The sequence below is a fragment of the Phascolarctos cinereus genome, unplaced genomic scaffold (genome assembly GCF_003287225.1).
Source record: "Phascolarctos cinereus isolate Bilbo 61053 unplaced genomic scaffold, phaCin_HiC Scaffold_4;HRSCAF=312, whole genome shotgun sequence".
Classification (NCBI taxonomy): Eukaryota; Metazoa; Chordata; class Mammalia; order Diprotodontia; family Phascolarctidae; genus Phascolarctos; species Phascolarctos cinereus.
Genome location: NW_027555847.1, coordinates 196481886 through 196499049, shown reverse-complemented (window position 1 = coordinate 196499049; position 17164 = coordinate 196481886). Strand labels below are relative to the sequence as shown.

General features: G+C 35.7%; 1 protein-coding gene across 1 annotated transcript in view; it reads left to right on the top strand.

Annotated features, from left to right (window-relative positions):
- Positions 1-4835: 4835 nt before the first annotated feature.
- Positions 4836-17164, top strand: part of LINGO2 (leucine rich repeat and Ig domain containing 2) — a 216490-nt gene continuing 204161 nt past the window's right edge. The window contains exon 1 of the mRNA XM_020973030.2: positions 4836-4979. The gene's annotated coding sequence lies outside the window, so the exon portion shown is untranslated. The remainder of the gene's footprint in view (positions 4980-17164) is intronic.

Below are 17164 nucleotides of genomic sequence, written 5' to 3'. Positions count from 1 at the left end.
AACATTAACTCTCCCAGGTATCTACGCTCACAATCTTGGTGCCATCCTTTACTCCTCACTCTCTCTCACCTCCCATATCCAATTTGTTGGCAAGTCTTGTTGATTTTACCTCCATAACATCTCACATATGTTCCCTTCTCTCCTCTGACACTGCTACTACCCTGGTACAGGCCCTTATCACCTCACCCTTATATTTTTTGTATTAGCCTGCTGGTTGGACTCCCTGCCTATCTCCACAATCCAATTCATACTCCACTAGAGTATTTCACAACTCCATTCATTTTTCATTGTCTGTTCCTTATACCCAAAATGTTCTCTTTCCTCAGGTCCCAGATAAAGCCTCACCTTCTATAGGAAGACTTTCTTGATCCTCCTTAATATTAGCACCTTCCCTGTATTCATTGTTCCCAATTTGTCATTTAATATACCTTATTTGTACATAGTTGTCTGAATACTGTCTCTTCCATTAGACTATGACTCCCCAAGGACAGGGATTGTCCTTTTTCTGTATCCCCAACACTAAACACAGTACCTGACACATAATGGGCACTTGTAGATATTTATTGACTGACTAATCTGACTCCCAAGGCCATACAGGTAGTGACAGAAGCAGGATAGAATACAATATGGCACAATTGAAATAACTTTGGCCTGATGGCCTGAGTTTAAATATTATCACTACTATTTACTTCTTTAGATTCAACCTCTGTTTTTTTCATCCAAAAGAGGGCTTGGAATAGATCATTTCTAAGAGTTCTTCCAGATCTAAAACCTAGTGTCTTTTAAGTATCTCAAGATACACATTGGGTTCAAATTTGTTGTGTCACAGAAAGCTGTCCTCTCACATGATTTCTGGAAGGAGGCATATGGAACAATGAGAAAGAAACACAACTATCCTGCCAAATGAGCCAAATTTCACAGAATTCTTGGAAATCAGTTGGATGACAGAGATGTTCTCATAACCAAATTTGTTAGTTAACTTGCCAATTTTTTTTTAATTAACATGATAGCTGAAAAAAAAATTCAAATGGGCAGGTCACATATTCTTTTTAATTTGTTTATTCATTTATTTATTTTCTAACTTTTTATCAGTTCCAGTGAATCTGTTACCAAGATATGGGATGTTATATTAAATTGAGGTCTACCATTAATAGTGATATCAAAGTAAGGAATGCAGGGCAACTGAGCTTTGGGTTTGCTTATAGTTTTGAGCTGCCTACATGCTGTCTGGTTGGTTTCCCATCTCTGATATGCTTCTAGGGCAAGGAAACCTCAGGGATTAGTTGGGGGAAGCCACATAGTAATGCATCCTGCACTACACGATGTAAAAGTGCATAATGTGTAAGTGTGATGCATGGAAGTTTCCAGAAATTTCTTGACAAGGTCTGGGAAGAAGGGGCATGTATAGAATAGAAGAAGCTTTCCTCAAGCCATGGCACCCAAAAACATTCATAGAGGCTTATTGAAATATTATGAATATCAAATTTCATAGTAAATATGGTGGATAATACTAGCATTACCTTGCATTTGGCCTTCAAAATGTATAAACAACAAACTGATAATTGCATGTATAATTGGTCCAAAATACGTTTTGAGCTGCTTTGCTAAATTATTTACATAAGTCGTTCATTCCATGATTGGTTTTATTTGGAATTTATTATTTGCTTTTGTTGATGTGCTCTTGATTTTGATTATACTGTCTTTAATTCTTATTTTAATGTGTCTTTCAGTACAATATAAAATTAAATTGATCAATTAATAAATAAGTAAATAAAGCAGGCACAATTAGAGGATTAGTACTTTTGTTTGAAACCAGCCCTGGTAACATGATTCATTCTGAACCACATAATGATGGAGGATAAAAAAGAGGAGATAGGCAGGACCTTGTTGCAGCAAAAGAATGTGGCCACTGGATGGAGTTCAGGTACTCTTAGGTATTTTTTTCTGATGTGTCTGCAGATGTGTTCCCCCTTTGCTGTTTTGTTTTGTGGCAGAGCCTTATGCACCAGAGTAGATCTTACTGCTGATATGCCTAAAGTCTGAGGAACAGAGTCAAGAGAAACCAAAGAACTGACAATAATGAATGTGTATCACATGTCTATAGAGTAATAGATTTAGAGCTGAACATGATCTTAGGGATCACCTATTCCAACACATTTTACAGATGAAGAACCTTAGGCCAAAGAGGTTTATGTGACTTGTTCAAGGTAACAGTAGACGCAAAACTGGAGAGAGAGGAAGAGGGAAGAGAAAAACCCAGATCTCTTCTTACTCTATATCCAACATTCTTTTTACTGCACCTGCTAAAGGTGATTTTTTTTTCTTTCACAGCATCTTCTGAGGCATTTTCTTGCCCTTAGGATATGGTGTGCTAGTATCAGAGTACATGCATGTTAATTTTTATTGCTTTTCTCTTCCTAATAAATATTTTAATATATGATATTTAGAATGATGTAAATAGCAAGGAAAAGCTGGGGAAGATTTGTGTGTTTCTATAAATTAAGAAAGTAGTTGCCAATTCCAAGCTTTAAAATGTCTGTATGTCTATGTGTATCTATGTAATACATTAATATCTAATATTTATATAGCATTTTAAGTTTTATAAAGCATTTTACAAAATTATGTCATTTCATCCTCACAACGCTGGAACGTAAGTGCTATTGTTATTCCTATTTTATACATGAGAAAACCATAGCAGACAGAAGTTTAGTGATTTACCCAGGGTCACACAGCTGGTAAGTTTTTGAGAGAGAATTTGAACTCAGGTCTTCTTGACTCCAGGTCTAGCACGCTAGACATTAAATGACCTAGCTCTTTGCAAAGCATGACTTGAAAGTCATAATAAAACTATGGCATTGTTTCTGTAGGAGAATGACGTTGTGAGTTTAGCAGAATATACAATTTCTCCTTGCTCCATTTTTAAAGAAATAGTAGAAGTCTCTGACAAAGCACAGGGAAACCAAAGACCCAAGTTTTCTTCCTGTTCATTAAATTCATTTTACTTACAAAGACAAAAACAATAAGGCTATTGCACACCGTTCTAATAATACTTGCTACTGGGGAAGGAACTTAAATATGTTTGCTATCACATGTGCCTTCATTTACTAAATGCTTTACATTGGTTTATCACAGGAGCTGTAATAACCCAGTCCTACAGTTGTCAATAATTAAGCCTTATGTTTCAGCAAGGTTAACTTATGATGCCTTTGACTTGTGTGGTGGTGAATATATATATATGTGTGTGTGTGTGTGTGTGTGTGTGTGTGTGTGTGTGTGTGTGTGTGTGTGTATGTGTGTGTATATATATATATATACTTATATGTGTATATATATGTATATACATATATATATGTATATACATATATATATGATATATATGTATATACATATATATATGTATATATATGTATATACATATATATGTATATATATGTATATACATATATATATGTATATATATGTATATACATATATATATGTATATATATGTATATACATATATATACGTATATATATGTATAATGTTAGTGGTGCTCAGTTTCCCTTCTCAGGAGCTACTTGATAGATAGGTACTCTTTTCTCCATAGTAGGGGTTTTTAATCTGGAGCTCATCAAATTGGTTTAAAATACATATTTTGATAACTGTATCTCATTATAATCGGTGCCCTTTGTAAGCTGAGCATTTTATTTAAAAACATTCCATTCCATTTAAAAACATTGTTCTGAGAAGGGGTCTGTAGGCTTCAGATAGATTGCAAAAGGATTTCATGGAACAAAAAAAAGTTAAGAAACCCTGTACTAAATAAAATATACTGGACTGAAGGGAAATAATTCAGAAGGTCCCTCATGAGTGATAGAGGTCATTAGACAGGGATTTCCAACCAGAAAGTACAGGTATATGAAGTCACTCATGTTCTTTCTAATTTTTCTTAAGTGGGCCCACCCACTCAAACAACACATGTTTATTGATAAATATTAATAAATTAATAAATACTTATAAATACCATTCATGATTATCAATAGTATTATTTAATGTAATTGTATTATGTTGTACCTAATTAATACAATATAATTATACATTATATAATATAATTAATATATTATATTATTATTATTGCTACTGTTAATATATATATTATTGATAAATATTTATTGCTCTCAATTAATGTGTTTATTAATAAATATGTTTCAGACACTGTACTAGGTGCTAAGGATACAAATACGAGATGAAACAATCTCTACTTGCAAAGAGGGATTGCAACTCTTCAATTTTCTCTGAGAGACAACAAATATACACATGCATAAATATATACATATAGATAGACATGCATGCTTATATGTGTATATAGATGTTTGCATATGTGTGCATCACGTTGTGAGGTACTATGAAACCTTCAACAATTTTTGTGTACTTGGACTAAGATATGAATCATTTAACTTCCAAGCACAAAACTCTACAGAGCTCATTTTTGTAGTTGAATATGTTTTATGACAATTAGCTCAATAGTCTAGATTACTATTTGCAAAGAAATTTGGATTAATGCAGGGGTGAGGAACCTTTGGCCTTGAGGCCACATGTGTCCTACGTTCTTGGGTGCAGCCTTTTGACTGAGTCCAGGTTATACAGAACAAATCCTTTTGTTGAGGGGATTTGTTCTGTGAAGTTTGGATTCAGTCAAAGGGTCCCACTTGAGGACCTAGAGGGCCACATGTGGCCTTAAGGCCATGAGTTCTTCATCCCTGGATTAACGCAGTCTTTGGAAATCTGTGATCTTCAGTGGGAAAAGATTTGAATTTTTTGTCTGTTTTGTTTGGTTTTTAATTTACAGTGGTTATTCAGTAAACATCTCCTTTGATCCATCAAAGAACAAAAAGAAAGGAGTGACATTCCGAGCCAAAAAAAAAAAAGGAGAAGAAAAAGGAAAAGAAAAGATTGCCCTCTCTACCCTCCCTTCCTTCTTTTCTCTTCTTATAAAAAGGTCAGTGCATGGGTAATGGTCTTGGTTTGATTGGATAGTCTTTTGATATACAAGTGCTTTCTGGGTTGTCACAAAATAAGGAGACTACAGAGACATAGAAAAACAGATAACTAGAAAACTTCTCTAGACCTTTTTTAGAAAGTATAACTACAAAGTACATGTGTCTCAGCAGAAAATCTTCCAGCCGAAGAAGTCATTTCTTGCTCATGATAGGCTTAGAATAATCTTAGGTATTGATGATTCACATATTCATTTGTGTGTATATATATATATGTGTCTATTTATTAGCCATTTGCATTGACGTAGGTCTATGTGAATGTCTAATTTGAATGTGACTACTGAGTTAGGACACCTGGTCTCCAGTTCCTGCCCTGCTTCTACCTAGTCATGTGATGGTGAGCAAGTCATGCATACATCTCTGGCCTTCTGTTTTTCTCATCTGTAAAACAAGAGAGTTGAAATAGAATGTTTCTTTCAGGCTCAATGACTCTTTAATGTTTGTAATCTGTGATTCAATGCCTCAACTTATAAATATTACATGAACTGGATCTAATATTGATGGCCCCATCACCACCACCACCCGCATTCCCAAATCATATCTCTGATTTATTTTGCCACCATTTAGAGATCTCATTGGGAAACCTCCAAATAAACCTTCACAGATATTAATAAAGTGTCTCCATGTCCTATGCAAGTTCTCAAGGTAACTGTATATCAGATATAGACAGCCTTTATTTAAACTCCACAGAAAATGTATATGATTCATTTCATATGAAATCAATATAGTTTGCCTCTCTGTCCAGTGAGTACCACCTTCTTTGAAGGGGCCTATACAGTGCTCTAAATAAATACTGCTAGTTTATAGATTAGATTCCACTTGAAAGAGTTTTGAACTTGGGTTTGTTAGAGATAGTCCTTTAACATTCATTTCTTTGCTGTAGGAACCTGTGTCTCTCTTTCTGTCTCTCTCTAAAGGCAAAAACTGCCCTTCTGACACTTCTGGCCTAGCTTATGGACCCAGCACAAAGAGTTTGCTCCAACCCACAAGTCTTTCAGTCTGTTACCACTCAACGACCATCAAATTCCCAAACAAAGAATCTCCAACCTGTAAACTCATCAAGTTGACTCTTTGATAAACCCCCTAAGTATTCAACAAACTACTCACTCCTTCTGTCATTTCTTATAGTTTGCTAAACCTGAATTTGTCATTATACCTGAAACTTAACATATCTAAAGCCAAATTCTTCATCTCTGTTTTTATTGATGCTAGATAATTTGTAGGAAAACATAAAGATAACAATCCCAGCCTCTACTTAAAACAGAGAATTGTGCAAAGCAAAATTGGATAATATGTTTGGAACACATAAACTGTTATACACATATAAGTATTGTTATTATAGCATTCATGTTACTCAAGAGAGAGTCTATATTCCTTGCCCTCATTTCCTGAATATCCACTCATTTTCATGTTCAGCATCAGATGTGAAAGGCCTCCATGGAGAGAAAAGGCCAAGACATGGCCACCTGTCATTGATATCAAGCCATCTAATAGTATAAGGAAATTTATATTTGTCTGTCTGTCTCTCTCTCTGTCTTTGTGTATCTCTCTCTGTCTCTCTGTCTCTGTCTCTGTCTCTGTCTCTGTCTCTCTCTCTCTCTCTCTCTCTCTCTCTCTCTCTCTCTCTCTCTCTCTCTCTCCTGTCTAATTCTCTGTCTCTGTCTTCCTCCATGGCCCTTAGTACATATAGGTTTATATGAATGGCAGTGAGGAACCTATCTGAATATGAATTTCCCTAGGGCCTACCCAGGATATGTCCACAGATGGGAAGTTTTGATAGTTTAACTCCTCTTCCCTTGAGCATTTGATATTAAGAATCTCATTCATTGTGGCTCTAGAATGAGAGACCAGCTGTTTGCCCTTATGGCTCCAATCACACGTATCATCATGTTGCAGTTGTGAGAGATATATGAAAGTCTTGCTGATGTTTTTTAGATCAGTAAAAGAGTAGGTGAGGACAGGGCATGATTTCCTTTGTTTATGCAAGAGGTTCCTAAGAAAAGGAAAAATATCTTTTTTTTTTAAGAAGATAACATAGTGATTAAATTGCTGCTACTTGATGAACAATTATAAGAAAAGACCTTTTTGGTTCTAATGGCTCTGAATTGTTAAGTAACTTGCTAAGTTTTTTCATTTGTAAAACAAAGATAATAATTCCAGGCTCTACTTAAAACAGAGAATTTTGCAAAGCAAAATCAGATAATATGTTTGGAACAGATAAACTGTCTCTGAAAATTCTCTCCTCCCTTATCTTCTTTTCATTGTATCTCTCTGACCACCTCTTCTCCATATACATTGTTGTTATCCCTTCATCTTCAAGTCTCCCTTTGTAATTCTCTACATACCCACACTCTCCCTCTTTCTGGGATCTACTTCATTCTGTCATTTCAGTACAGGTGACTCTCTCCTTCCCAGACTTCTCTCTCAAGCTTTGGTTCTACATTTCTTATAGTTTGCCAAACCTGAATTTCTCATCATACCTGAAACTTAACATATCTAAAACCAAATTATTTACCTCTCTTATCATTGATGTTAGATAATTTTTTGGAAGACATTAATTATGTAGCCCTTCATTAGCAAGGGTTGATGAATTGGGAGGGAAGGGAAGAAGGCAGGAAGGAAGGGAGGAGAGAGGGAGGAAGGAAGGCAATAAAGAAAGAAGAGAGAGGGAAGAAGGGAGGGACGAAGGAAAGAAAATCAAAATGATTGGAAGCAGAACCATAAGATCTATAGGTCTAAGCAGAACTGTAACTAAGGCAGGGTAACAGGGCTTGTCCCAGAGTGCAAATATTTAAAGGGCTCTGGGAGCACTTAGTGACTCCTTTAACATGTAGAAGGGAAGTGAGCTCAGTTAACAAGAATAATTACTTAAAGTAGGAAATTATTAGATCCCTCCTCTAGTAACCATACTCCTGGTAGCTTCTTCCTGGCCTAGCCCAGACCTACTGCAACTCCCTGAGATAACCATTCCAGAACAAGCCCTTGTAGTTTCCTTGGTACCCTTGGGTGACCCAAACATAGAACATTAGATCCCAAAGTCTTTGGTCTTCTTCCACACAGAGTCACTTGAATTTATCTTCAAGTATTTGATTTGAAGGAACCATTCATGGTATATTGTGTGATGTTTGCTTTGGGCACCAGAATTTCTAGTTACAGTTTTGAGTCCAATTCTTCATTAATCTTATATTCCTTAAAATTTCTTTCTGAAGCTGAAAAACAAAGGTGGAAGCATAAACAGGCACTATGTTGAATAGGTAAAGTATGACTAGGAATGTGAGATATAGCTGGAAAGTACACTGTTTATCCAGTCAGGGTTTATGGAATGTTAGAAATTCATTTACCGGTAACAGAAGATAGCCAACTATGATTCCCTTGCTTCTTATGACATCAAGCTCCTTGCTATTAAAACACGCTCTAACAGAGCTTCTTCTGTTGACACTACCATTTTAGCTGAGAATGATTATAGTGGCTACCTTTATGTTAATTTTTAGATTGTCGAAGAACTATGCCCCATGAATGTTACTGAGAACTCTAGTACAAGGCACTGGGGGGAGGTACTCAAAAGGACAATGATTCAGCCTTTACAAACCTGGGATAATTGTAACCAAAATATGCTGATAGATTTTTCTGGGGACAGCAAATGTTTAGCTTGGTGGAGAGTACAGAAGGGTGTGTGTGTGTGTGTGTGTGTGTGTGTGTGTGTGTGTGTGTGTGTGTAAAAGGGACAGTTATCAGGATACCCCTCATCGGTTTATTTTCCTCCATTCCAGTTAATGAAGTAATACAGAAGGGACAGAAAAGAGAAGAAAGGAACAAACATGTATTAAGTACTTACTATCTACCAGATATTGTACTAAGTATTTTACAAATATTATTTCATTTGACAAATAACAATGAATAGAGGTAGTGAATGAAGTGTAAAGATATTTTTCTACTGTGTTACTCCATTATAAAGTGTGAAGAATTTCTCATTTAAAAAATTGTTGCAATTAGAGGGCAGTGAGCATCAGATAATCAAAGACTGGACATGACTATATAAAAATTGTAAAATGGAGACGGTTTCTGTGTAAGAAGTTCATAATCTACAGTCTGTGAATTTGTTTTTAAATGTTTTAAAAATGGATTCTGATGTAATCTTACACATTTTATTTTATGCATTTAAAAACATTATTCTGAAAAGATGTCTATGGGCATCACCTGACTGCCAGTACAAAACAAGTTAAGAATCCCTGCTATAAGGAGTCAGTCAAGACAGGAGACAACAATGAGAAATATGAGTACCAGAAGATAATAGTTATGGAAGATCATAGTGAAAGGGAATCACTCCTCACCAATTTGGGAGAAGATATTTCTCCCTCCCCTTTATTCTTATCTTCTACTCCCATCATCAGCCACAGGACCTTATAGAGGAGCTACTTACCCACTAAGAGCTATCACATCCATATCCAAGGTGTTATAGTGGACAAAGTTTGTGAGCCAAGAGTAATTAGCCCTAGTAATTAGCCTTAGCACAGGCTTGCACAACTTGCATTCTACGGGCCATGTATGGCCCTTGGGCCACTTGGAGCAGGCCAAAGGATTTCCAGTGGCCCATGAAGAATGTAGAGGAAAACATCCTTTGTATGTAAAGGAAATCTTTTGGCATGCTGCAAATAGTCCAAGGGCTGTAAGGAGCCTGCAGGTCACAAGTTATGCAGTCCTGCCTTAGCATTAGGAGTTGAACTGAGTCCAGAAAAAACATTACCCAGAAGAGTAAAATGAAAAGGGATAGGACATGGAAGCTCTGCAGTATCAGAGGAGTGAGTAGCCTTGGCTATATGTGTTCCCTACTTGTATGACTCTAGCAGAACTATTACTTTCCATTCTGGACACCTTTTAGTACATTTTTATATTTACTACATCCTAAGATTATATTCACATTCTTTCAGTTGTCTTGTCACAATGTTCATTCATATTGAGCTTGCAGACTATTAAAACCCCCCAGTTTTTTTTTTCACAAGAACTGTTGTCTAAACCAAGCTTTTCCCCCATCTGTATTTGGAAGATTGATTTTTTTTTTGAATCCCTTATACTTATTCCTGTTAAATTGAATTTTATTCAGATCTGCCCATTGTTCTAGCCTGTTAAAATCCCTTTAGATCTGGACTCTGTCATTAACTGTTTTACCTGTCCATGTAAGTTTCAAATACTCTGCCTTAGTTCCCCATGATATTTTAAGAACTGTATTTTTGGTATGGGGATGTGTTGTCTGTCACTCTATAAAAGATGTTTACTGTTGTAAAATTCTAGCCACTGGCTGGAATTATTCTATAAGTGCTAAACTTTTGTAGTCTGCAGTGATGCATTGTTTAGTTTCTATAGTTTCATTGCATAATCTACATTGATCATTAGTTCAAGGCTTCTTAAGAATAATACTTCTGTAGTTTCGGGTATCAGTGATCTGATACTGAATTGCTATCTTATAAACCACTCCATTTCCACAAAGACATATGACTTAACCATTTATTCAATGCTTCATTGTTGAAATACTTAGCTGAGTTTCTGCAGAAATCACCCATAACAGGCATTTTGCCTCCACCACTTCCAACCCCTTAGACTTTAGACATTTCACAGTCTCCATCCAAAGATAAGTCAATTTTGGTTACATTCAACAAATCCAGTATCATGTGCCTGTTATCATCCTCATTTATAATTGCCCAGTGTTTCTGCAGGATTTTTACATGTTTTTCATATGTTCCTTAAATGTCTTTCAGTACTGTTCATCCTTTTTGGTATGGAAACATGCATCTTTTGGTATGGAAACATAAACTAGCTGCACTAGTTTAATGGAAACTGTGTTTTGTTAATATATATGAGATTTTGTTAAGGTAGTTTCCAAGACCTCTCTACTTCATATTACAAAAATGTGCATCAAAACTAGTGTTCAGTAGTAATAAATATTATTTCCATTAGATATATTCTTCCCATTCAGCTTTTATGTTAGAATAACAGGAAGTTTCTTAACATATTCAGGCACAATCATTTTGCTGTCTTTATGCTTTATGTGTTGTCTTGGCTGAAAAAGACCAAGATTTTTATAGTTATTGCCTTTATCCACTGGGTCGAATGTGAACTCCACTGTCAAATGTGAAGCCTTTAGTCTTTATCTTCCCTTGATGTACATTCATAATTTTGCACTTAGCAAGTCAAAATGAAATGTTGATATCATTGGAGAAAGATTCTATAAGATAAAGGAATTATTTAATTTAATTTAATTTTATTTTTATCAATGGAACTATATAGCTTGATGTTGTCTACGTACACTAAGTTGTTAATAACATGTTTTGGTTTGGCTCTTAATTATCATACTTAATTCTATTTGGGAAGGTTTTTATTCGGATTTAAGACTAGTTTAGTCATAAATGGTATAAATTCTACATTAACAGAAATGCCATATTTTATTTAAATTGTTCTCAACATTTTTGTGGTGATGAAAAAGAGTTTTCCATGTAGACATCAAATACATTAGTGTTCTGTAGTACTATTTGATCTAGGGCCTGGAACCTGTGATTTCTTTGGTATAGGGAATTTCATAGGTGAGGAAACTTCTATTAATATAGGTAAATACTTTCTTTGCAACTTCTAGTCCTAAAGAATCCCTAGAAAAAGGCAAGGTAAAGTGATTTGACACAGCCAATGTGTGTCAGTGTCAGGAACTGAGACCAGCTCTTCCTAACTTCAAGTATAGCTTTCTCTATACTACTACACATTGCCTTTCTGTATTAACCTGTAATATTGTTCTGTAATAATATTGCTAGTTAATGCTATAGTAGTATTATTATTGTTCTACAATAATATTATCGAGAAAGGGAGATGATTGTGAACAGATTCCTGGAGGAGAGTGAGATAAAGCATATCAAATTCTGTAGAATAGCATAATATTTAGAATTACAGCTGGAAGGAACCTCAGAGGAAATCTAGCCTATTTCTTACCCTTTTCCATATAAGTTACAGAATATGAGAGTAAAAAAAGACCTCAGCAGTCATCTAGTCCAACCCATACACAAAAGTAATTACTGCTGTAACAGTCAACCATTTCTTACCCAACATATGCTCCTTCCAAAGGAAGGCTAACTTTTCACCCATTTTAATTAAATTATTTTAAATTATCAAACATTTATTTCTTCTCTCTTCTACTTTCTACATCTTCCCAAGAAAAATAAATAAATATAAAACTTTTATAACAAATAGGCATAGTGAAGCAAAATAAATTCCCCTAATGGCCATGTGTCTCATTCTGCATATTCATCTATCACCTCTGTCATCTGGTGTTTGGCATTCTTTATCATCCATCCTCTGGAGTCATGGCTTATCATTGATCAGAGTTCTTAAGTCTTTTAAAGGATGATCATCTTACAATATTGATATCTTATAAATTGTCCTAGTTAACCCCCCACCTCTTAAGGCAGCCCACTATATTTCTGGACATCCCTAATTATTTGTTTGTTGATTTGGTTTCCCTCCTTACATCCAGATTAAATTTTCATCTTTGCAACTTCTACCATTGCTCCTGATTTTATTCTCAGGATCCAAACAGAACAAGTTTTTTTTTCTTTACATGAGGAAATTAACATCTAGAGACACTGAATGATTTACCCAAGACTACATGGTTACTAAATGTCATAGCAGAGATTTGAAGCCGGGTCCTCTGACTCCAAATCAATCAATAGGTGTTTGTCAAACACCTACAATATGAAAAACGCTGGGCTAAGCACTGAGGATACAGTGACAAAAGTGAAACTGCCCTGGCTCTCAAGATTCATTTTAACAAGGAAACAGATTCATATATAAAGCAGGCATAAAGGTAACTTTGGTTCTAGCACTTGGGGGAACCATAAAATGTCCTTCTGCAAAAGGTGGTACCTGAGCTGAGTCTTGAAGGAAATCAGGGACATTAACTGGCATACTCAAGGAGGAAGAACACCCCTGTCCTGGGGAATAAGCCAGTGTAAGGGCACAGACAGAGATGGGAGATGGATTGTCATGGGAACAGAATAGGAAGTAGGATAATCTAGATGGGTCATAGAGACTGCATTGAGCAGAAAGGTGGGTTGTGGTGGGAGAACAGCCGTAAAGGACTTGAAATGACAAACAGGAGTTAAATTTTTTCCTAGACATGAGAGGGAATCATTGGAGTTTACTAAATATAGTAGAGAGCTAACCAGATCTGTAATTTAAGGAAATCACTTTGGTTGGTACCTGTGTGAAGGATTCATTGGAGTATATTCATACTGAGGTACGAAATTTTTGCAATAATACAAGTGAGAAGTGATAAGGTCCCAAACTGGAGAGGAGTTGGTAGCCATATGAATGGAGAAGAGAAGATATATGTGATAGATGAAGTAGAGATAGGAACAAAAAGATCTGGCAGTTGACTGGGATATAAGAGGTCAAGTATATCTAGTTGACTAGATATAGATATATGAGATATAAGTGAGAATAAGGAGTCAGGGAAAACAATGGGATTAAAAACTTAGGTGACTAGAAAGATATTGGTGCACTCAACAAGAAAAGGGAAGTTTGCAAGAATGATGGGGAAGATAACGAGTTCTAGTTAAAAAAATATTGAGTTTAAGTTGCCTTTAGGACATCTATTTTGAAACATGTAATAAGCAGTTGGTAGTGTCAAACTATAGCTCAATGGAGAGACCAAAGCTAGCTATGTACATCTGGAAATCTTCTGCATAGAAATAATAATTGAATCCATGGGAGCTGATGAAATGAGATCATCAGATGAGAGAGTGAAGAGAGAAAAGAGAATGAAACCTAGGATAGGGCCTTGGGTGTATGCCTATAATTAATTGGTGTAACCTAGAACACAATCCAGCGAGGGAGGAGAAAGAGTGGTGAGATAGGTAGGAGGAGAAGCAGTGCCATGAAAGCCCAGAACTCTCTTAAGAAGGACATGAGTAGGAAAAGACAACATAGATGGTCATAGTAATCCAGGATAGGGGCTTGGCAAGTCAAAAATGACAGTGGGTCAAATATATAAGAAATTTGAAAGCAGAGAATAGTATATGGAGTTGAACTCATTTCACTAAGGGGTCAAGACTGGGAAAGGAGATGAGTATCTAGCCATAGCCAGAATGAACTATGGTAAGAACTAAGGAATAGAGGGATTGAATGTCATTAAGAGGAGTAAGGCATAGGGAGAAGGGAAATGTTAGATTTGATAAGATAAAGGAGTCTGTAGGTGTAATGAGGTGAAGGGTGTGGCCATTCCCACATGTAACTAAAGTCTCAAAAAAAACCCCCACTGAAACAGTAGCTAGGGAACATGAGATGAAAATGTCTGAACTTAAGGAAAGGTTTTTGTTTATTTGTTTGTTTGTTTTAATTACCACATGGGAGTTCTAGAAGCACACTAGAAGTATTAGACAGATTGGGAATGGAACATTGTATAAGAAGGGATGAGTTAAGAATGAGAGCAGGGTGCAGCTCTTTGTCATTCATGAATTCAGTATCACAGGTATTAGGGTAAATAGAGGGGCATTTGGTAAGCATTGTGGAATGAATTCAGGTAGAATATCAGTGGATGGCAAGAACTCTGTTGATTAAAACAAGTGAGTTGAATGTTCAGGGTCTTGCTGCAACCTCTCTGTTCTCTGCAGAAGAAGCATATGTTGGTCTGTTCCATGGCGACCCCTGCCTTGTGCACAACCCAAGCAGCAGCCTGGTGTTGATCCAAATCTAGTGTGCCATCCCCTACTTCAGACTGCCTTGAAAGGATGAAGAAGAATAGGAGAGGATATTGGTTTTAAGAGGCAATTTGAAGGGAGTTGATGGCCTTGGGAATAGTGGTTTCAGTAGAATAATGATGATGAAAGTCGTAATGCAGGGAGTTCAGGACTAAGTGAATAGTGAGGAAGCGCAGCTACTACTGAATAGCTCTTAATAAATTACCTTTTATTCATTGTAAATTTCAGCGTGTTTTAATCTATAACCACTAGAGACTCAAACATTAAAAATTCTAAATGTATTAGACTGATCTTTTGCTACAACCTTCTCACTGCATGAATGAGCAATAGCAAAAGGAGGGCATGAGTGTGGGTGGTTAACTAAATTGCTTTATAATTAATAAAAGGTTGTAATACAGGGCTTTTTCTAGCCAAGTTTCAGGTATCTGATTACCTGTGACCTTTCTGTCATGAATGAGTTCAATATTTCTCATTCTGAAACTTGAGACTGTTTTTGCACATATTTGCTTAACAGATTCTACTACTGGTTTAGAGTGCCTTGCTAAAATCTTCTTATTAAGAATTTGCTTCCAAGTCCAGATGATGAATATGAATACTAGGACCATGCTCAAATCTCTATGTATTTGCATGTTTATAACAATGAAAGCACAGAATTCTTTAAACGATATACCTAAGCAAGGATGTGAATGAAATCAGTGAAACTGTATACTGATGTTAGAGACAGTGTGAGTTGCTGAAACCAGAACCTTAGTAAAGAAAATATTAACATTTTCTTGGTTTCTCAACACATTTCAAATACAGTTATGATGACCAAGTATCATCCTATGTGATTTTTTACACAAATGTTTCATGTTTGAATGACAGACCATAATCCATTAAAATAATAAACTGGATACATAGAATTCCAAAGCAGGGGAAAAAGAATATGAAAACCTTAGTTGCCTGTCAATATAATGGACTGTTCATAAGGCTGAATTGCTTCATCTTCTCATTCTTTTAGTATCTTCAGAAAGATGGATGTTTTTAGTGCAGTGGTAAGGTCCTCTTTGCAAGTTTGATAGGAAGAACATAGACAAGAACTGCACCTGTATTACAGCTAATGTAAATAATGATTTACATAGCATACTGTTAGAGCCATTATTGATTTAACTTAATGAATGCTAATAATTTCAACAACATGTAAAAGTCAGAAACCAAAAGGTGATAAACATTTCATTACTATAAGGCTAGGATTAAAGGGGCCAAAACAAGGACAGAGAAATTATTTGAGATCTCTTCACAGGAATGGAGGCAGTAAGCCATATGGGGGAAAATTTGGGGATTTCTGTTAGGAAGACCTAGATTCAAATCCTGACTCTCTGTGATGCTAGGCAAGTCAATTAATCTTTCTGTCTCAGATACCTCTTTGGGACCTAGTTACTAAGACATACATCTGTGTTTGTTGAAAAATTTTCCACCCTACTCTGATGAAATAAAATATACTTTGCATATGTTAGTATAGATAGATAGATATGTAAAATTCCAAAAGGCCCAACAATATAACCCAAAAAAAGTTGATTATACTTTAAAGGCTGTATGTCTGTTGGAAGGATTCATTTTTAACAGGTTTTGAGCTTTGGTATAGAATCAGAATTTTTTAACTGGATGAAAATTTAGAGGTCAAACCTTTCAATTTCCAGATGAGGATACTGAAGCTCCAATAAGTTAATTGACTTGTCCAAAGTGGAAGAGTTAGGATTTAAACCTAGATACTATGACTAAAAATTTGGTGTTCTTTCCACCGCACAATGCTGTCTCTCCTCAGGATGCACATGGGATGTTATTTACTTTTGCAACTTCTACAGCACTTTACACAGCTCATTACACTTACAGGTCCTTAATACGTTTGTGAATGAACAGATGAATTATAAAATCATTGTTCTGCATCAATAATAAAGCCATAACAACTCATGTAGTGGAATATTTCCCTTTAATTAGAAACAACGAAGCAAAGATGTAAGCAAACAGACAAAACATGTGAATGGAAATAATATCTTGGGGGAAATGGCAAATATAGTTCATGACAAGAATCCACATTTGACAGATCATCTGTCTTTGGTGGAAATTCATAGGACCACAAGTATGGATGTTCTTATATAATATCAGAAATCAGAAATAGAAAAGCTAGGTTTTTGAGCTAATATTAGTTCTTTCAGTGAAACGATTTCTGAGACATATAGTTAATGAGCCATTTTTGTTTATAAAATTAGAGTTGTATGAATCCCATTTCGTAGATTGGCATATTGTTGTTCAGTCATATTTCAGTCGTGTCTGACTCTTCATGACCCTATTTTGGCTTTTCTTGGCAGAGATACTAGGGTGGTTTGCCATTTCCTTTTCCAACATTTTAT